This window comes from Eptatretus burgeri, chromosome 10, assembly GCF_056783735.1.
Source record: "Eptatretus burgeri isolate ZD-2024b chromosome 10, Ebu_testis_v1, whole genome shotgun sequence".
NCBI classification, from domain to species: Eukaryota; Metazoa; Chordata; class Myxini; order Myxiniformes; family Myxinidae; genus Eptatretus; species Eptatretus burgeri.
The window spans coordinates 69,634,699-69,656,280 of NC_140970.1; the positions used below are offsets into that span (position 1 = coordinate 69,634,699).

General features: G+C 44.2%; 1 long non-coding RNA gene across 6 annotated transcripts in view; it reads left to right on the forward strand.

Annotated features, from left to right (window-relative positions):
• The window catches only part of LOC147018811 (uncharacterized), a 69,399-nt gene that overhangs the window by 32,568 nt on the left and 15,249 nt on the right, over positions 1-21,582 (forward strand). Inside the window, exons 1-3 of one of the 6 annotated variants that reach the window (XR_015062536.1) lie at positions 1,042-1,911; positions 6,556-6,917; positions 13,841-13,939. The exons of 2 other annotated variants lie outside the window; for them this stretch is intronic. This is a non-coding gene — a long non-coding RNA (uncharacterized LOC147018811). Of the gene's footprint in view, positions 1-1,041; positions 1,912-3,311; positions 3,881-6,555; positions 6,918-13,840; positions 13,940-21,582 lie in introns of those variants that run through there. 3 more of the 6 variants (XR_015062537.1, XR_015062535.1, XR_015062539.1) reach the window with 3 other exon arrangements.

Here is a 21,582-nt window from a genome sequence, read left to right on the forward strand (position 1 = left end):
TATCTCAGCGCGGGGGGAAACAGGAGGGGGTTGCTGATGCTCGGGGGAAAGGAGGATTTCTACTCTGCCTCGAGTCCCGCGACGAGCGTCTCCACCTCGGCCAGGTCGCGCCGTCGGCCTCCCTGGTGTGCAGCTCCCGGCACGACGCGAGCACCCCCTCGTCTGCCCTCGCCGCCTCTCCACAGCTCCGTCCCCTTCGCTCCGACTCCAACGCACACGACGACGACCAACTCCTTCTTGCTTCTTCTTCCCAACTCCACCGACTGCGAAGTCTTAACTCCCTTTATTAACTTGACTGACGAACGCGGTCGCTTATATAAGCCCCGTGGCTTCGCTCTCTCATCTTTGACCCCCTGCCTTCGACCTTTCACCTCGCTCCCCATTGGCCCGAGAAAAAGTGGGCGTGAATGCTTTTTGATCCATAAATTTGCATATAGCGACCGCCCTCCAACGCCCTGGAGGCGGGGCCAAATCGCCCCTCGCTCACCGATTGGACGGAACAAAAGTGGGCGTGTGTCGTTTTTGATCCGTTTTTGAAGCGGAAAATCCGTGGTTTTGTACACGCTGTTCGGCGCGTGCCCTGCACGAGTCCAACACCGGTACCCACAAGCGGCGCAAGAACGGTGGCGATGCGACGGTTGCGAGGTGTGACGTGAAGCGGCGCCGCGGTGGGTGGTTGATGTTGTGGTTGGTGGTGGTAACAATGGCGGTTGGTCCAAAATAAAGATAGTAAAAGAAAAACGGCTATCCTGAAGAGTCGCAGCACGCATAAATGACATGTATTCCCACTAGACAACGGGTTTGGGCCTAACTACACATATACTTACCGAGATACCTCACCTAAGGGACCTGAATGGTGGTTTGCGAATTTGGTAACCACAACAATATATATATATATATATATATATATATATATATATATATATATATATATATATCTACATATATATATATATATATATATATATATATCTACATATATATATATATATATATATATATATTTTTTTTTTTTTTTTTTTTTTTTGTTGCGACCACGGGTACCGAGACACCAGCTTGTCACTCAGGGGGATTAATCATCGGCAGAACCGGACCTGGGGCCACCACTCACAATTAACGTTGTGGTATGCTGGGTTGTTTTAAAACCACGAACGCCACCCAGTCAACCACGAGTTCCAGTGTCCACCATCTAATTATTCCGTTTAACTCGAGGTCACGTGGTTACCTGAGCGGGGAGCGCGCCTTCGGCAAAGCACCAATGTTATCTCGATTAGATTTTAATTAGGGCGGCCGAGTGTTTTAACCGCTGGTGCGTGCCAACGATTTTTGGTCAAATCTGTGGTAATTACCTCCCAGTCTATCTTGGTTCGAACAATGCGAGACCAATGGAAGGGAAGGACAAACACAGACAGATTGGAAATTGACAAATAATTTATTAATTATAAAATTAATAAATAAAATTAACTTTATTTGCTGAGGTAAATAAAGAACGAATTTCAAAGCAAAATCAATCAAAATGCTCGGAAAGCGACAAAGGGCAGATGCTTATCGGGGGTTGTCTTACAGGTAAACACAGACAAGGGTAACCAGCACATCATTCAGGGGGAGGGAAGGGGAAAGAATCGTCTCGCTCACCAGAAAGTCGTCCGTGAAGCGAAAACGTCCTGAAATGCGTGTGTGCGTGTCACGACAGTCATCAGCACCCAGCTTTGCCGTGCACCCTCTCGCGGGGCAGCCTTGAACGTCAGTCGAAGTCTGGAGGGCACCGAGATCGTCCGTCGTGGGTTTAGACCCTGGTGTTGTTGGTGACCGACCGTGCCTCACTTGTTAGCGGCGCTGCTCACACCCACACGCTCGCCACACGCTCGCTTGCCCAAGCACTGGGAAGGACGAATTGTTTCGTCGGCGCTGGTCAGACACCCGCTTCTTACTCGCTTCTCTCGCCCTTTGCTTTTTCTCCTCACACTTTTCTCTTCACACTTTTTCTCTCTTTTCTCCTCACGTTTTTTTCTTCACACTTTTTCTCTCCTCTTTTCTCCTCACGTTTTTTTCTTCACACTTTTTCTCTCTTTTCTCCTCCCGCTTTTCTGGTCACGCTTTTCTCTTCACACTTTTTCTCTTCTCACGCTTTTCTCCTCATATCACGCTTTTCTTTGGTCACTCTTTTCTCTTCACCCTTTTTCTCTCCTCTTTTCTCCTCACGTTTTTCTCTTCACACTTTTTCTCTCCTCTTTTCTCCTCCGAACGTACCTCTCGCTCGTTTTTATATCTCCGGGCCGTCTCCGCCGGTCAGTCCGCCCCACTGGTGCATGTTACCATGACGACCCTTACGCTCTCAAAAAAGGCGGGCGTCAGAGCTCACGAAAGAATGTTGCTGAGGAAAAATGAGGGCGGGCTTCAGAGCTCGCGAAAGAAATGTGTGAGAACGTGTCCGTCGTTAAGAAAAAAAGCTTCCCATAAGAGAGGGGATCTATCCTTTACCCTTCTCAACAAATCACATTTATGATCCCATTAGACATGGGGATGGGGCTAATCTGAACATGCATTTAAGGAAATAACTGTCTGAGGACCTGGATGTGTGGATGCATTCATCAGACCGGATTCTGAAATCCGTAACACTATGTATGTATATCTGTATAAAATATTGCCAAAATTTTTGCGTGAGAAGGAGATGGAGAAGGAAAGGAAGATAAGTTCACCCATGCGTAGAGTGCTTTAACCCCCACCCACCCATCCCCCTCCCAATCCCCATCCCCATCCTCACATCCCGCTCCCCACCCCTTTGCCTCCCCATTTGTCCTGATGTCCATTCCCGCTAGAAATGTGTCACATGTTGACAGGCCCCTTGGTTTTTTTTGTTGTTTTTTTCTTGGGGGGCTGGGGGAGAAGGGAAGGAAGACAACTTTACCCTTGTAAAGAGTGCTTTAACCTCAGTGTTACCCAGGTAAAAGAGGAAATTGTAATACCGTCTGAAACCACCACGTATCTACATGGTACACATTTACATCGAGAATGTACACCCTCCCTCACCCCTCACACCCCCGTCTGAGGCCACGGCCATACAGCTTATGTTACCCCTCACACAAAGTTGTATTTGTACCCCGAGTTTGGAGATTATAACTTAAAAGATGTGGCCATGTATAAGGAACAAAGAAAGCTAGAGAGAGAGAGAATGTTAGAATGGCACACACACACACACACACACACACACACACACACACATATATATATATATATATATATATATATATATATATATATATATATATATATATATATATATATATATATATATATATATATATATATATATATATATATATATGTTGCTACGGTTGTGGGGGTAGATGGAGGAATTTAATCAGGAATATATCATTGTGTAGAGTTGCTTGGTCTGTGGAATTTTTGGGAGGCATCACGATGTAACTAAGTTGGGAACCTGTGAGCTTAATTGTTACGTGTCACCACACAAGGGGGGTGGTTTCATGTCAATTAGTTCGGGTTTAAGAATAAGCTTCCCCAGTATGTAATTTCCCCTCTGTGATTTTTTCCCTATGATTTAATATTTCAAGATCGGAAATAAAGGTGGGGAACACGTCCTTAAAACCACGACAAGCAGGCAGAAAGCCCCGCCTTTAAAGGGTGACAACAGGTGAAGTCACACCCCCGAGGCTGATGATTGATGGGCATGACGTCAGAAGCTCGCCGACCTGGCAGAAGCCCCACCTTCATGGGTTTCGTACAAGTAGGCCACGCCCCGGAGGCAGAGGATATATCTGCGTGGTCGAGAGGAAGGTTGGCTGGCGCATTTTGAAGAGCCGTGATCAAAGAGAAAAGGGGTTGAGGATTTTGGACAACTTTTGGTCCACGAGAGCGAAGGGTGAGCACACACCGTGGAGGACGAAATGACCCTTGTATTCGTGTTGAGGCGATTTGGCTCGTGTGGTGAAGCAAGACGCTGGCCTTTGGCTCTTGGTTGGATCGGTGAGGATGATCGGCGCATGAAGCCGTTGCACTGGGTCTCTGAGCTTTGGTGTGGAGTGCCGCTCGTGGATTGACTGGCGTGCGTTTGGCGCACTATGAGAGAAGCGCCATTTTGTTGCATGCATCTGCATATGTGAATAGAAGCGCCTCGATTCCAAGTTCCACAAAGACCAGCTCTGGGCAAGCTAAGTACAGAATAGTTGAAAGGAAGGGTTTTCTTTATATTTTGTTTTCCCTTTTGTTTGTATTTACTTTATCATTATTATCATTACCTTTTGAATTAATGTCCTTTGTAAATATTTGTTTATTTCCATTAAATATGTTCCTTTTAAGAAGCTGTATCCATGTATTTGTAGTGGGGTTCAAGTATAAACAAACCCCACTTGTGCTGTCTTAGTGCAGTGCCCCTGTGCTGTGCTCCTCAGTCCTCCGCTATTGCGCCCCATGCCCTTTGGCCACGTGTGATTATCTCAGAGGATCAACCTGCCTGCCTCCTATTAATAAGGAACCGCTCGGCAGTCCGGGGGCTGACGGTGTTAACCACCGTCACCACAATTTGGGTCGGGGGGCTTAATCTGGGCCAGCCATACCCCCGCAACAATATATATATATATATATATATATATATATATATATATATATATATATATATATATATATATATATATATATATATATATATACTGAAACGCAAAAGAAACTTACCACCTTTTAAACCTTCAAGTATCAGACAAAACGGTCACTTGAACCTTCAATGGTCACTTCATAGCACAGCCGTTTTGACTGTCAGTGATAAGCCAAGGGGTACGGGATGATTTTAATGAGATGCACGTGATGTCTTGATATTGGCTTTAAAAAGGCCAGTGCAAAATGGGCATTTCAATCAACATGCCACGATTGTCAAGGGATCAACGGCAGTGTGTCTTGGGCATACTGCAAGGTGGATTGAGCTACTGTCAAATGGCACGTCGCCTTGGCTGTTCACACCAGACGATATCGGCCCTGGTGGACAGACACCCTCCACAACTCTGCAGATGACAGACCTCGATCAGGGAGGCCAAGAGTCACCACCGCAAGGCAGGACAGGCAGATGGTCCTAAGCCAGATGGCCTCAGACATTGAGGACTGAGTGGGACAATCCAGCAGCAATCCATCCAAAGACTGGTAGGCAGTATGGACCGACGATGCACTGCCTGTATCCAAAACGATGGTGGCCACACGCTATTGAAAGGGGACTGACATTACACCCTGTGCTGTTCTCTACTGTAGAACAAACTTATGAGATTGTGTATCTTGGTCAAAAACTTGACATGTCATCAATAAAATGCCAATGTTTCAATGAGCAATAGTTGGTTTGTTTTATTTTGAACTGTTACAATTTTATTACATTTCAAACAAGTGGTAAGTTTCTTTTGTGTTTCAGTATATATATATATATATATATTGTCATGGGTTCATGGCTTGCCAAAAGCACTTGGGTCCCTCCCGAATGCCCAGTCCTGAGGCCGCCAGGCACAGATCGCTCCGCACACAGACAGGTTGCTGTGCAACCATGAATGCCAATCTGGGGAGGGTTACACAACTTTACATGATGATCCATGATACCTCAGCGCACACTCTTATTACTGCCGAGCATTATAGTGAGTGTGTGCTGGCTGACAAAACAAATTTTTGGGGTAGAACATCCCGTCTAACCTTACTTGTGCACTGCATCGGACCAATAAAGGAAAAGGCAACCAAGACGGATTGGAAATGGTAACAAACCATTATTTATTATAAACACACAAGCAAGCAATCATTTAACAGCAAGTATTTATAAGCAAGAAAGCAAAAAACATGTAAGAGCAGATTTAACCACAACACTTATTCTTCTTATTCAATCTTACTTAAACAAAAGACTTGGTCATCATTCACTCAGGGGCGAAGAATAAAACAAGGACTTGAAAATAAAATATAAGTAATGAATGGAGAAAAGGAAAGCAGTCTTTCCTTCTCTCCCTCACCTCACACAAATATACAGTAGAATGTGGAGGAAAATGAATGGGGAAGATTGGCAGTGGCAATGCGAAGCGCAGCCGCATCCCTGAGGTACTCAGACACTATCGGTGAGTCCTCTCTGGCACCCCAGATATGTGAGCTAAATGTGCGACTCGCCCTCCTCTGCCTCAGATTCTTCCTCCTCAAGCCCCTATTAATGAGGTGCCGCCATTCACCTCCTCCTCCTTCGTGGCTGACAGTATCGAGAGAGCGGGATAATGCTCATGGAAGGAGTGTTCTTTTTTCCACAGAAGCTCGACACCAACTGCTCGTGAATCCTTCCTTTCTTTTCCCTCACACGTTTTTGTTCCTTCCCTCATGAGCCTTCTTAGTCTTCTGCTTCGTTTCTCCTTTCTGCTTCCCTCAGCCTTCTGCCCTCTCTTCTGCTTTCTGCCTTTTGCTTCATCCCTTTCTGCTTTCTGAGCCGTCTGCTCAGGAGCGCTTTTTATCCCTGCTCACACGAGCCCGTCATGAGTGCTTCTCTTTGCCTTTTATTTCTTCCTCACATTAGCTGTCTTCTCCCCCTCCCATTAGTCCGCAACCGATGGGGGCAGGTGCATGACGTCATTTGTGGAAATTTCCATGCCATTCTGAGGGAAGTTTCAACGAAGCCCCCGCCCTGCCCTCTCCGCGACCAAAGCCGCAACGAGAGCCCCAGCCTCCTCCCTCACGTGGAAAACGCTCACTCGCACTGCCTTGCACTATACCACACCTGCGAGAAGTGCTGCACCCTGCAGGCCACGACAAGCACCAAGCGCCATGAACATTCATGTGAGATGCCACGTGAACATGCATGTGAGAGCACCCGATGGGTTATTAAGCAATATGTGGATGGATGGAACACAGGAAGGAACCCCGCATGACCGAGGGATGACCGAACGGCTGCAGGGTTGAAGGTAAGACTGATGGGGTGAAGGAGGGACTGTTGAAAGGATGTTTGATGGATGGGAGATTATTGATGGACTGTTGAAATGGGCCGATGGGGGTAATGGACGGACGATTGAAAGTAACAGAGAGATTGAACAGAACGATGGTGTGAAGGAATAAACTGACAGTGACCAGATATAAGGTTTGTTCCTCATGCACTGTGCTGCTGCTCAAACTGCATATTAACAATGCTTTTGCTTCCTGTACCTTGGAAATGCGCAACAATTCAAAAACAGAAGGATCACCTACATATGACCTGTGTAGGTGGGTAGAGGAGATTTAGAAAATGAAAATTGCGATACGGAAGAAAATAGAGGAGCAAGAACGAGAAAAGGAAGTGGAGAAGTTGTTGGTAAAAGGAGGGGATGAAAGGAAAGGAACTTGTGGAAGCCATTGCATGGAGATTTATGAAACGTGTTGTTTGAGAGAGCAGGACAGAGAGGAAGGAGGTGGGTCGGGGGAGGGTGGGGGAGGCATTAAAACCTTCCCAATTTTTGCCTATGAATTATGCAGATTTCTTCAGAACAATAAACAAACTGGTGTATTCAATAAATCTCAAGCACAGCAATTTGCCCATCTCGTGTTTAGCTCACAATTTAAAGGTGTAATTAAATCAAGTTTTTAATTAAAGATATCCATCAGTTTAAGGAAAAGCCCTTTTTAGCTAAACCACCAAGCTTATCACATCTTTATTTTGTTTCAATGTATCATGACACCATCCCTCATTATTTGGCCTTGCCTTGCTTGCCTAGGATCTGCAAACTTTTTGCACCTGTTGTGCTGCAAACTTCTCTTGCCATACTAGTCTGCCCATCATATTTTCATAACTATGATCCATGACAATGCCCAGTGGAGATCCCAACTTCAGGCCTATGGACAAGTCCAAAAACCAAATAAGGCAAAGCCACCGTTTCCTTTATGCAATTAATTCCACTTCCAAAAGGCAATTCTTATTAGCTCGCCTGTTCGAAGAACAGAGAGCGATAGCGATACCCCCGGCGTGAGCGTGAAAAAGTTTTTGGTGCAAGTTATTTCCTTTCTAATGTTTTTATCTACCACACTATTTTTTACTGATTACTGTATACAAATACATATATTGATTTAAAATTATTTGGATCAGACTTCACTGCAATGCTTTATAAAAAAATATTATTAGACTCGTCTTTTAAAAACGATAAATGTATAAACAGGTGAGCATTGGGTGGCTTTGACACCAACTCTCTGGTTTTTGTAAAATAATTATTTTGTAATGTAAGCTTTTCAAGTTAGTCTGTCTGTGAACCCTTGTCTGTCTGTGAACAGAATATCTCAAAGTATGGACGGATTCAGACTAAATTTTGTGAACAGGTTGGGAGTGTGACGAAGATGAAATGATTCGGATTTGGTGAAGTTCCGGATCCAGAAACAAGGATTTCTAAAGTGGTTCTTCACCATTGAATGAAAGGGCTAAAAATGATACATAGCATGATATCTCTAAAAAGTTATGAACGGATTGGGACAAAATTTGGTGGACAAGTTGGGTGTGTGACGAGGACAAATCGATTCAATTGCGGTGAAAATACAAATCTGGATCCGGTTATGACAATTGTTTTAATTTTTCAAATGATTCCTCACCATTGAGAGATGGGACCAAAAACGATTTATAGCATGATATTTCAAACGGTTGTGAATGAGTTGTGACAAAACTCGGTGTATGAGTTGGGTTGGTGATGAGAACAGGCTGATTAGATTTTGGTTCAGATCTGGATCCAGATCCGGCTTATCAGAGGGATACAAAACATAAACTGTTAATCCTGGTGAAGGTATGTGCTCTACCGAGGGCCATTCTCGTTACCTTCGCGTTCTGTGAAAGGTTATGTTTTGGTCGGCGTGTATTTATTTATTTATTTATTTATTTATTTATTTATTTATTTATTTGTAATCTTGTGATTCGTATAACTCAAAGTATAAAACCGAATTGCATGAAATTTGGTGGGATGATTGGTTATTAGCCAGGAAGCATTCGATTAGATTTTGGGATCGTTCGGGTCAAAGGTCAAGGTCAAGGTCACGAAAAGGTCAAAATCGTCTTTTTACGATAACACGGTCAATTTTTATTCAATTTGCATGCAACTAACGCCAAAATGTTCAGAATTCAACGCCTCATCTTGTGATATGCAATATGACACAATGACGCCCATACTCTTGTTACCGGTTAGGGGTCAAAGGTCAGGGGGGTCACGACCTTGAAAAATATTCGGTTTTTGTCATAACGCGGTCAATTCTTGTCCGCTTTACATGAACCCAGCACCAAAATGTTCACAATTTAATACCCAATCTTATGACACTATGACGTCATAACACATGTCACCGGTTGGGGTAAAATGTCAGGGGTGGGTCACGCCCTTGAAAAATATGCGGTTTTCGACATAACTCAGTCAATTCTTATTCGATTTGCATGAAACCAGCATCAAACGAGATTACCTTCTCTTGTTGAAATGTTGTATTCACCGAGCTTGCGAGTGAAGACTCAACAAAACGACGTGAGTTGATTGTTGTTTAGTCCGTAGCCCCCAAAAGTCGGGGGGGGGGTCATGACATTATAGATATGTGGTTTGTGTCATAAGACCATTCATATGAAACCAGTTCCCCACACTCATACCAAGAACAAAAAAAGTAGTGGCGGCGAAGGTATGCGCTCTATGAGTGCCCGTTCTAGTTAGGGCTTCAAGCAAGTGCTGAAGCTCTATTGAATTCGTTAGTATTATTATAATTATTATTAACGGCGTTTTTATGTTCTACTGACCGATTTTGTGGCGGATCTGGAGGGAAAACTGTCAGATGAAATTCAACGAAACTTTACAGGATTATTACTCACCACCTGAAGTTTATACTATGAAACATTTGATGACGTAGGTCACGTGGTATGGCGGCCATATTGGATTTTATCCAAAACCTAAAAACATCTTCTTCTCCAGAAGGGATAATCAGACAGCCTCAATCTTTTGCACACATTTGCTAAGTAGCTTGGGAATGTAAAGTTGTTAATTTGGTTGAAATCGTTATTTAATTTATATGATTTTAAATGATGCCGATTCGCCTCATTAAATATGCAAAATATGCAAATGAGAGTTGAAAAAATTTAATGACAGATTTAGATAGTACATAAACAGGGGACTCCCAATATATTTATATGATGTCTGTATTTGACCCCAGTGAGCCCCCAGCGCCCCCCAAAGTTGAAAATGACCCATTTTTGAAATGTCATAAAATGAAAACAACGCTTGGAGTAAATTCAATGAAACTTATCAATTTAATTACTCTCCACCTGAAGTTTATACTTTAAAAATTTTGATGACGTAGGTCACGTGGTCTGGCGGCCATATTGGATTTTATCCAAAACCTAAAAACATCTTCTTCTCCAGAAGGGATAATCTGACAGCCTCAATCTTTTGCACACATTTGCTAAGTTCGATGCTAATGTGAATTTGTTAATTTCGTCGAAATCGTTAAATAATTAATATGATTTAAAATGATGCCGATTCGCCTCATTAAATATGCAAAATATGCAAATGAGAGTTGAAAAAATGTAATGACAAATTTAGATAGCACATAAACAGGGGACTCCAAATATATTTATACTATGTCTGTATTTGACCCCAGTGAGCCCCCAGAGCCCCCCAAAGTTGAAAATGACCCATTTTTTTAAATGTCATAAAATAAAAACAACGCTTGGATGAAATTCAATGAAACTTATCCATTTAATAACTCTCCACCTGAAGTTTATACTTTTAAAATTTTGATGACGTAGGTCACGTGGTATGGCGGCCATATTGGATTTTCTCCAAAACCTAAAAACATCTTCTTCTCCAGAAGGGGTAACACGACAGCCTCAAACTTTTGCACACATTTGCAAGGTTCCATTGGAATGTTAAGTTGTTAATTTCATCGAAATCGTTACATAATTTATATGATTAAAATGATGCCGATTCGCCTCATTAAATATGCCAAATATGCAAATGAGAGTTGAAAAAATTTAATGACAGATTCTGATAGGCCTTGAAGAGGGGACTCCAAATATGTTTACGCTATGTCTGTATTTTACCCCAGTGAGGCCCCAGAGCCCCCCAAAGTTTAAAATCACCCATTTTTGACATGTCGTAAAATGAAAACCAAAGAAGATAGACAAAAAGTGACCACAAATTCTGGAAGATATTTTTACGTTCTACAAGTTTGCCATTTACATTAATATGCAAATGTGGAGTTATTGGACTTTTTTGGGGACTTGAAAATTTGTCCAGCCTCGATTTGTCCAATGTGAAGTTTCTTTCTCTATCATGTATTGCTATGGGCTTTTCAATCCTTCATTGATATAACTTGAGGGACCCCGTAGCTGGGCCACATTGCAGACTTGAACTAACTTTCTAACTCGGAAAACCCACATCATGTGACAGGGTGATGGTGTTGAAATTTGTTAAAATGGAGGCACGCCTTGAAGCCTGGGATTACTGGTTTACCAGTTTTAATTATTATTATTATTATTAACGGCGTTTTTATGTTCTACTGACCGATTTTGTGGCGGATCTGGAGGGAAAACTCTCGGATGAAATTCAACGAAACTTAACAGGATTATTACTCACCACCTGAAGTTTATACTATGAAACATTTGATGACGTAGGTCACGTGGTATGGCGGCCATATTGGATTTTATCCAAAACCTAAAAACATCTTCTTCTCCAGAAGGGATAATCAGACAGCCTCAATCTTTTGCACACATTTGCTAAGTAACTTGCGAATGTAAAGTTGTTAATTTGGTTGAAATCGTTATTTAATTTATATGATTTTAAATGATGCCGATTCGCCTCATTAAATATGCAAAATATGCAAATGAGAGTTGAAAAAATTTAATGACAGATTTAGATAGTACATAAACAGGGGACTCCCAATATATTTATACGATGTCTGTATTTGACCCCAGTGAGCCCCCAGCGCCCCCCAAAGTTGAAAATGACCCATTTTTGAAATGTCATAAAATGAAAACAATGCTTGGATGAAATTCAATGAAACTTATCAATTTAATTACTCTCCACCTGAAGTTTATACTTTAAAAATTTTGATGACGTAGGTCACGTGGTCTGGCGGCCATATTGGATTTTATCCAAAACCTAAAAACATCTTCTTCTCCAGAAGGGATAATCTGACAGCCTCAATCTTTTGCACACATTTGCTAACTTCGATGGTAATGTGAATTTGTTAATTTCATCGAAATCGTTACATAATTAATATGATTTAAAATGATGCCAATTCGCCTCATTAAATATGCAAAATATGCAAATGAGAGTTGAAAAAATTTAATGACAAATTTAGATAGCACATAAACAGGGGACTCCCAATATATTTATACTATGTCTGTATTTGACCCCAGTGAGCCCCCAGCGCCCTCCAAAGTTGAAAATGACCCATTTTTGAAATGTCATAAAATAAAAACAACGTTTGGATGAAATTCAATGAAACTAATCCATTTAATAACTCTCCACCTGAAGTTTATACTTTTAAAATTTTGATGACGTAGGTCACGTGGTATGGCGGCCATATTGGATTTTCTCCAAAACCTAAAAACATCTTCTTCTCCAGAAGGGATAATCTGACAGCCTCAATCTTTTGCACACATTTGCTAAGTTCCATGGTAATGTTAATTTGTTAATTTGGTCGAAATCGTTATTTAATTTATATGATTTTAAATGATGCCGATTCGCCTCATTAAATATGCAAAATATGCAAATGAGAGTTGAAAAAATTTAATGACAAATTTAGATAGCACATAAACAGCGGACTCCCAATATATTTATACTATGTCTGTATTTGACCCCAGTGAGCCCCCAGCGCCCCCCAAAGTTGAAAATGACCCATTTTTGAAATGTCATAAAATAAAAACAACGCTTGGATGAAATTCAATGAAACTTATCTATTGAATAACTCTCCACCTGAAGTTTATACTTTGAAAATTTTGATGACGTAGGTCACGTGGTATGGCGGCCATATTGGATTTTCTCCAAAACCTAAAAACATCTTCTTCTCCAGAAGGGGTAATACGACAGCCTCAAGTTTTTGCACACATTTGCAAGGTTCCATTGGAATGTTAAGTTGTTAATTTCGTCGAAATCGTTACATAATTTATATGATTAAAATGATGCCGATTCGCCTCATTAAATATGCCAAATATGCAAATGAGAGTTGAAAAAATTTAATGACAGATTCTGATAGGCCTTGAAGAGGGGACTCCAAATATGTTTACGCTATGTCTGTATTTTACCCCAGTGAGGCCCCAGAGCCCCCCAAATTTTAAAATCACCCATTTTTGACATGTCGTAAAATGAAAACCAAAGAAGATAGACAAAAAGTGACCACAAATTCTGGAAGATATTTTCACGTTCTACAAGTTCGCCATTTACATTAATATGCAAATGTGGAGTTATTGGACTTTTTTGGGGACTTGAAAATTTGTCCAGCCTCGATTTGTCCAATGTGAAGTTTTTTTCTCTATCATGTATTGCTCTGGGCTTTTCAATCCTTCATTGATATAACTTGAGGGACCCCGTAGCTGGGCCACATTGCAGACTTGAACTAACTTTCTAACTCGGAAAACCCACATCATGTGACAGGGTGATGGTGTTGAAATTTGTTAAAATGGAGGCACGCCTTGAAGCCCGGGATTACTGGTTTACCAGTTTTAATTTGTTTTTGTCATGGTAATTTTAATATTATTGTTTGTGTATGTTTGTATGTATATATATGGGGGTGGATTAGCACTTGTGAAAAGAGCACATCATTAGCAGAAATATCTATTTTTTAATGTAATTCTTGTAAACATATTTTTTATAATTGCATGAAGCATTTTTTCGGAACATTGCAGAGTGGTAAACAGATTGAGTCATGGAGGCTTGACCAGTTACTTATCAACCATTGGTTGAAATCATGGGTGTGTGAAGCACTATGGCAACAAGCGCTGCAGGTATGTGGAGTAAGGTGGAGCAACATTCCCCACCCGCTCTCCTTTGAATTATATACATCCTCCCTTGGTGCTTCGTTCAGTATGCAGTAGGTGGGGTGGAGGGTTATCACTCACCCTCGCCCTAAACGGCTCCCTCTTGCCCCCACCTTCCTCTTGATATATTCAGAAAGGGTGTTTGTTAAGGATCTATAATTAGGCATTATCTTGGCCTCCCAAATCTGAAGTTTTTCCATTCGGTTATGTATGCATTGTTGAGATGAAGGAGTGATCCCCACGTGCCATTGAAGTGGATATGCTACCATCCAAAAGAAGCAATGTGCAATGGTCACGGAACTTTGCATCACTCTTTCACCACGGGTTTATGTTTCAGCCTCCTTTTGCAAATCTGTTGGATTGCAATCATAAACAAATAGCTCTTTACAGTCTGTCATTTTCAGCAAAGATGGCATTCAAAGATCTGTTGGAACAATATTGATGATGGCATTTATGTCTCGCTCGGTGAAGTTGGAGTGGATTTTTCTCAAACGCTGTTATTCCAGAGGTGACAGTATCATGCCAATCACAACTATTGAGAGCCAAGCTTTCCTAGTTGGTAGCGGCGATGTTTCCCATTTGCAGGTTATTAGTCAAGGTATCCTTTAAACGGAGCTGTGGGCCACCTAGCAGGCATGTCCCTTCTTTAAGTTGAGAGAAAGAACACGACTGCATTGGGTATACGATCTTCGCCCAGTTGTACCAAGTGTACATCCCAGCGGAGCTGTGCCTTCAGAAGTATGGCCTCAATACTTGTCATAAAATGACAAATAAAGCATCTCTTCATTTGTCATTTTATCTTGCCACTTGATATTTATAATTATGTACAGACGTCACCTTTAGGTTTTGGCAAGTAGATTGAAGCATGATGCGTCTCCGATAGTCGTATCATGTTTCACATCTACAGAGCAGTGTGAATAGGACAACTGAACGATAGACTGCACTTGGTTTTGAGGATTTTTTGCTTCTGCCAAAGTTTCTTTCTTCGGTGAACAAAGCATATGAAAGCTTGGCATCCCGAATAAAAACAGAAATAATTAGGATATTTAAAACTGATTTATGGCATTAGCAAAAGAAACGAATAAGCAGAAAGAGAGACGTTAACAAGAGTAACTGTTCAAAGAGACTAAATCTCAACTACTATTGAACAGACTCCCAGGTGGAAAACAACAATAAGTGTACACCTTAATCCCAATCCTTCCCACAATCAAAGTTCTAATGAGACGAATTTAAATTGTCATCACTGCATCAGATTCTGAGATTAGGTAAGATAATAATAATAATATTATTATAAACAAGTAGTGGTACATTCAAAGTACTGTTACGTTTGAGCGGGGGGGGGGGGGGGGGGGTATGCATTCAAAGGGTAATTAGGATGTTTAATTAGGTATGCCATGCTGTTCGAGTTTACCAGGATCTCGATGTAATAAGTAGCAATTCAGTGGTGATAAGTTGTCTCGTAAATGTTCATTTCTTCAAGGGGGGAAATGATAATTGTCACGTAATTAGATAGGGACACGGGATAGGGTAAGTGTGTCTGCGTAAACCCCTTTTGGTATTCTCTGGAGACTGGCCGTGACGTCACAGGACAGTGCAGCGGATGGCTCCGCCCCGTGATCACGATTGGCAGAAGGCGACAGCGGTGGGCCAATAAACGGCTCGATTGGAAGTGATGAGGACAGGAGGATAAAAAGGTTCTGTTCGGGGTCGAAAAGGAAGAGGAAGAAGATCGGGACAAGACGATCGTGTTTTTTTGGTGTGGAGGCTGTTGCGCGGAGAGCGTCCTTGTTGTTGTGCTGATTCAATCGTGTTCTTGATCGTGTCTTGGAGCCTTGCTGAGCCTCGTGCCTCACCTTGGTTGGCTCTGGGGTTCTGCTGACTCGGAGTACGGGGTCGAATGGCGGGCGGACCTGCCCCCCTCTCCTGCTCGCAACTTGGTGCCAGAACTGGTCCCCTGGCGGCTGTGAGCGGACTTGGGCCAAGACCAGGAGGTCGACAGCACCACGGTTTCTCCTGCCCCCCTGACGAGAGCAAGGCCAGCTCGTCCGACGCCGATCCAGGGACAGTTGCGTCCACACCACGGTCCAGCCTGACCACCAGAAATAGCTATGTTGTGTGTGTGTGTGTGTGTGTGTGTGTGTGTGTGTGTGTGTGTGTGTGTGTGTGTGTGTGTGTGTGTGTGTGTGTGTGTGTGTGTGTGCATGGCGCCTTAGAGGGTTTGAGATCTGTATATTCATTGGAATTGTCTGTGTTTTTCCCCACGCCCGATCCCACACCATCCCGTCGAATCGCCCCGGATCCCTCTTCTTGCCGAGTCTTATTTCTGGTTAATAATAAAAACAAATAAACATCATCAACTCAGTGAAAAGTGACTTGTGCCACCTTCCTCGTCCCGTTTGCGGTAGAGCGATTAGAACCGCCATGTTTGGGTTATAAATAAATAAACCGCCTCCATCGTTTCGGCTCATTCTACGTTGGCGGGACTGTTCAAGTCCCGTGGACGTCACATTGGTGTCAGGGTGTTGGATGTTCGAACCCCTCTAAATTATATTTGGTATCGGGAGAATATACCAAGATTAAAATCTCGCCACGGACTGGAATATAAAATTACTACAGAAAAGCGCGCGAGCGCGGGAAAATTTTGGCGGGATTTTTCAAATTTAAATTAATTGGCGGCAAACGGGACTTCTGCACCATGGCGGATGTGCAGATGTTTGAGGAGGAAGGCCACGTGTCTGGCAGCGAGTCGGGGGAAGAAGGGAGAGACGGGGGTAGGGTTGGAACCTCCCCCATTCCGAGCGTGGACCGTGCTTCATCGCCCGTAACGGAGCCGGCAGCGCCGGAAACCGGCACGATGACGATCTGGACAATGTTGGAACGTTTAATGAGTGCAATTACAGCACAGGGGGCAAAAATGACGGCACGGGGCACAAATGGCAGAAATGACGGCACAAATGGAAAATCAATTTGTGACACAGAGGGCAGAAATGACGGCACAAATGGAAAATCAATTCGTGACACAGAGGGCAGAAATGACGGCACAAATGGAAAATCAATTCGTGACACAGAGGGCAGAAATGACAGATCAATTGAGGGTAATGGGGGTACAGTTTGGTGCACGGATTGATTTAATGAGGGATGAATTGGGGGGAAAAGATGGAGAAAATGAAAACTGAGATGCAGAAGTGTGTGGATGTTAAATTGGGGGAAATACAAAGTAAATTCGAGGATAGATTGGAGGAAACAAAGGTAGAAATTACATTGGAGGGGGAAAATATACGGAAAAAATTGGTAGATAAAATTGATGCAACGAACATTCGGGTTGATAAAGTGGATGAAAGCCTGGAAGGTCATCGTGCCTGTGTGGATGCTCGTATGCAGCTGCAAGTTGAAGAGTGGGGAGAGCTGAGGAAGCAAGGGATGAATTTGGCGTAGGAGGTAAAAGGATTGGAGGCTCGTTTGGACGAACAAGATAAAATTATGAGCAAAGATGAAGTCTTGGATAAAGGCCTGGTAGAGCCGTCTTTTGTAAGTAGAGTGTCCGGGTTGGTTGAGGAGCAGCTACAAACTCGCGACGGAGCCTTGGAGGAGGTTGTGCGGGCCCAGAAGATCCTGCGGGAAGAGGTGAATCGGTCCATTCAACGTTTGGAACAGGAGGCAAAATTGACCCATGAGACCCTCACCACAAAACATCTTTGGCCACAGTGGGCTCCGAAATTGGATACGCAGCCACAAGTGTGTTTGATCCCTGGGCTGGATTCGGACAAGGGAGAAACTGAGAAGCGGGCCACCGTAAAAGTGATCCCCCTGGTAAATTTCGACGGGTCAGGGAGCGTTGAAGCTTTTCTGACGCAATTTGAGTGCATTTCCCGACTAAACGGGTGGAATGAGCGGGAACGTACAGGAATTTGGTGGCAACGTTGCGGGGACCAGCCGCAGATGTGTTAAACGTGATCGCGGAGGGGTTGTTGACCAGCTCCCACATTTGCGAGGCGTTGAGCCGTCGGTTTGGGTTCGCGGCAAACTGTGATCTGGTGCGGGCTCAGCTCCAGCACCGCAGATTAAAGCCGGGTGAGACAGTGCAGGAGCTGGCACAGGACATTTACCAATCAGTCAGGATCGCGTATCGGGACCTTACAGTGGAGGCGTGGGACAGACTGGCACTAGAGAAATTTTTAGCTGCTCTTCCGGACCCTGAGGTCCGAGCGCTAGTGGAGCTACAGGATCCACCCACCGTTCACCGAGCGGCTGAGTGCGCAGCCAGGCTGGCCTCGTGGAGGCGGCCGGGTCGGGTGCCCGAGAGGCCATCGGTGACGGTCCGACAGGCGGAGATCCAGGATCAAGGAGAGAGGCTGGGAGAAATTGACATTACCCAAATGTTTCAGGAAATTTGCCAGAAACTGTCGAGTTTGATAAAGGGTAATCTGGTAGTTAGTGTGCCAAAGCGGCGGGGTCCAGCCCAGCCAATAGAGCAATTCGATTATGGCCGAGGGCGTCCGGAACCGGAAGAGACATTTCACCGATACTCACGGGGGCCTTTTATGGGGAGTTGTTTCCGGTGCGGGCAAAGAGGACACATGCAACGATATTGCCGGTACCCGGCGATGGAGGGACCCTCCAATAGACTTTTAGACTCGGAGAGGGTGAATCCTCCTGCTGAACCGCCAGGTCTATCCGAGATGCCCTTTCATAGGTCGGGTCCGGAGATCACTGTCGGGGGTCGGGAAAACTAGATTGGGCTGAGCATAGAGGGCCATGCTCGGCTGCTGAGATTGTGGCGAAGTGCCCTCCTTTGGTGGAAAAAAATGAATTGTGGGAAAATTGGCATGGGTTTGTAAGTTCTGCTGGGTTTTAGAGTGACAATCGGGACAGTGGGTAATTGGTAACAAAGCGGGCACAAGTGGCTGTCCAATGGCTGGTGCGTGGATCAGGTGAGAAGTGCTGTGTGAGTTGTTTTAAGTTAAGAAGTGAAATGTATGGTGCACACATTGATTTTTTTTATTGGACATGGTGTGGTAACAGGGAAGGTCATGGTCGGCAAAGTGTTAGAAATGCAGTTGTCACATGTAAGACCGATGGGGTGGGGGAGTCATGTGGGTTTTGTGGGTGGGGATGATGTGCTTGTCCACAGGGATTGCTGAAGCTCACGGTGAGCGTGAATTGCGACCCCCTTCAAGGAGATTCACCACCTGGTGGCTAATGGTGACAGTGTCTGGAGGCAACTGGGAGAGGGTCTGGTTGGGCGACCAAGGCGCGTAGGACCTTGGCGACCCAGGAAGGCCAGAGGAGCCAGTGAGACCCCTTCCAGAGTGTTGTACGGGATTAGAGCTGATGGCCACCAGGGGGGAGGGAATCAAAAGGGAGCGGGGCGGAGAAACGTCCGGGTTGGACTAAAGCTTACCTGTGGGCATGGTTGCACCTGAGATGCCCCCATCATCTTGTGGTAACCCACCCCACGGCCACGACGGGATTCAGCCTACATGATTAAAATGAGGACCATGACCTAGAAATGTGATGATGACCATGGTGTGAGTGTTGTGAAGATGTATGAGTCCCACTCGATCCCGCACAACTTGACATGTGCAGCAAGGGCATGATGTCCGCATAATTTTGGGGCAAGCAAATTTGAAAATTGGCTCCCCAGGTAACGTTGGGTCTATGAGCATCCACTGGGGGAGGCGGTGAAGTGTAAATATCCTGTGAATAGTGTCGTTAAGGCTTAGAGTAGGAATGTAAAGTATAAGTGTTGTGTTTTTGTGGAACCTTTTGTTTCCCCTCCCCAGATCACTGGAAGAGTGCTGGGCAAGAGCGATGATCCAGAAGATGGAGTGCAACTTCGCTCAGTGCTCTCATGTGATAAAATAAAATAAAAAAAAACGAATGATTGTTTAGGCGAGGATAAGGCCATAAGGGGGTAGTACATTAAGCAGGATAGGTAAGTTAGCTGCGACTCGCTGCCCATTGCCCCTCCTACTTTATTTCGTTAGGTTAATTAGGTGTGAGTCAGTAAGTGTTAAGGCTGGTACAGTAGCGCCTGTGATATACCTTGCAGGAGCTGCGGTACCAGAGGAGGGGGCAGTGTTACGTTTGAGGGGGGGGTATGCATTCAAAGGGTAATTAGGATGTTTAATTAGGTATGCCATGCTGTTCGAGTTTACCAGGATCTCGATGTAATAAGTAGCAATTCAGTGGTGATAAGTTGTCTAGTAAATGTTCATTTCTTCAAGGGGGGAAATGATAATTGTCATGTAATTAGATAGGGACACGGGATAGGGTAAGTGTGTCTGCGTAAACCCCTTTTGGTATTCTCTGGAGACTGGCCGTGACGTCACAGGACAGTGCAGCGGATGGCTCCGCCCCGTGATCACGATTGGCAGAAGGCGACGGCAGTGTGCCAATAAACGGCTCGATTGGAAGTGACGAGGACAGGAGGATAAAAAGGTTCTGTTCGGGGTCGAAAAGGAAGAGGAAGAAGATCGGGACAAGACGATCGTGTTTTTTTGGTGTGGAGGCTGTTGCGCGGAGAGCGTCCTTGTTGTTGTGCTGATTCAATCGTGTTCTTCATCGTGTCTTGGAGCCTTGCTGAGCCTCGTGCCTCACCTTGGTTGGCTCTGGGGTTCTGCTGACTCGGAGTACGGGGTCGAATGGCGGGCAGAACTGCCCCCCTCTCCTGCTCGCACCTTGGCGCCAGAACTGGTCCCCTGGCGGCTGTGAGCGGACTTGGGCCAAGACCAGGAGGTCGACAGCACCACGGTTTCTCCTGCCCCCCTGACAAGAGCAAGGCCAGCTCGTCCGACGCCGATCCAGGGACAGTTGCGTCCACACCACGGTCCAGCCTGACCACCAGAAATAGCTACGTTGTGTGTGTGTGTGTGTGTGTGTGTGTGTGTGTGTGTGTGTGTGTGTGTGTGTGTGTGTGTGTGTGTGTGTGTGTGTGTGTGTGTGTGTGCTTGACGCCTTAGAGGGTTTGAGATCTGTATATTCATTGGAATTGTCTGTGTTTTTCCCCACGCCCGATCCCACACCATCCCGTCGAATCGCCCCGGATCCCTCTTCTTGCCGATTCTTGTTATTTCTGGTTAATAATAAAAACAAATAAACATCATCAACTCAGTGAAAAGCGACTTGTGCCACCTTCCTCGTCCCGTTTGCGGTAGAGCGATTAGAACCGCCATGTTTGGGTTATAAATAAATAAACCGCCTCCATCGTTTCGGCTCATTCTACGTTGGCGGGACTGTTCAAGTCCCGTGGACATCACAGTACACTGCCACCATGCCAAATAAATAACAACAAATCCTCGCCGGGGGCATCTTCGTTACCCGGTGATGCTGCCTTGCAGCACATGGAGTCAGAATTAAGAGGGAGCGATGTACAATAATTGATTGATTAATTGCATAATTAAAATAAGTAAATAATAATCATAAAATTTATTTCTCAATCAATTGTCAAATAGCATACCCAAACCACCACTGTTTCATCCGAATCTGTAACTTTTTGAAAATTAAGTAATTAATCGAAAAATGAATAATTAATCGATTGATTGATTAATAAATAAATCAAAAATACCCTTTATAGCCAAATCACTCGGTCAAGGTCATGTCCAAATATC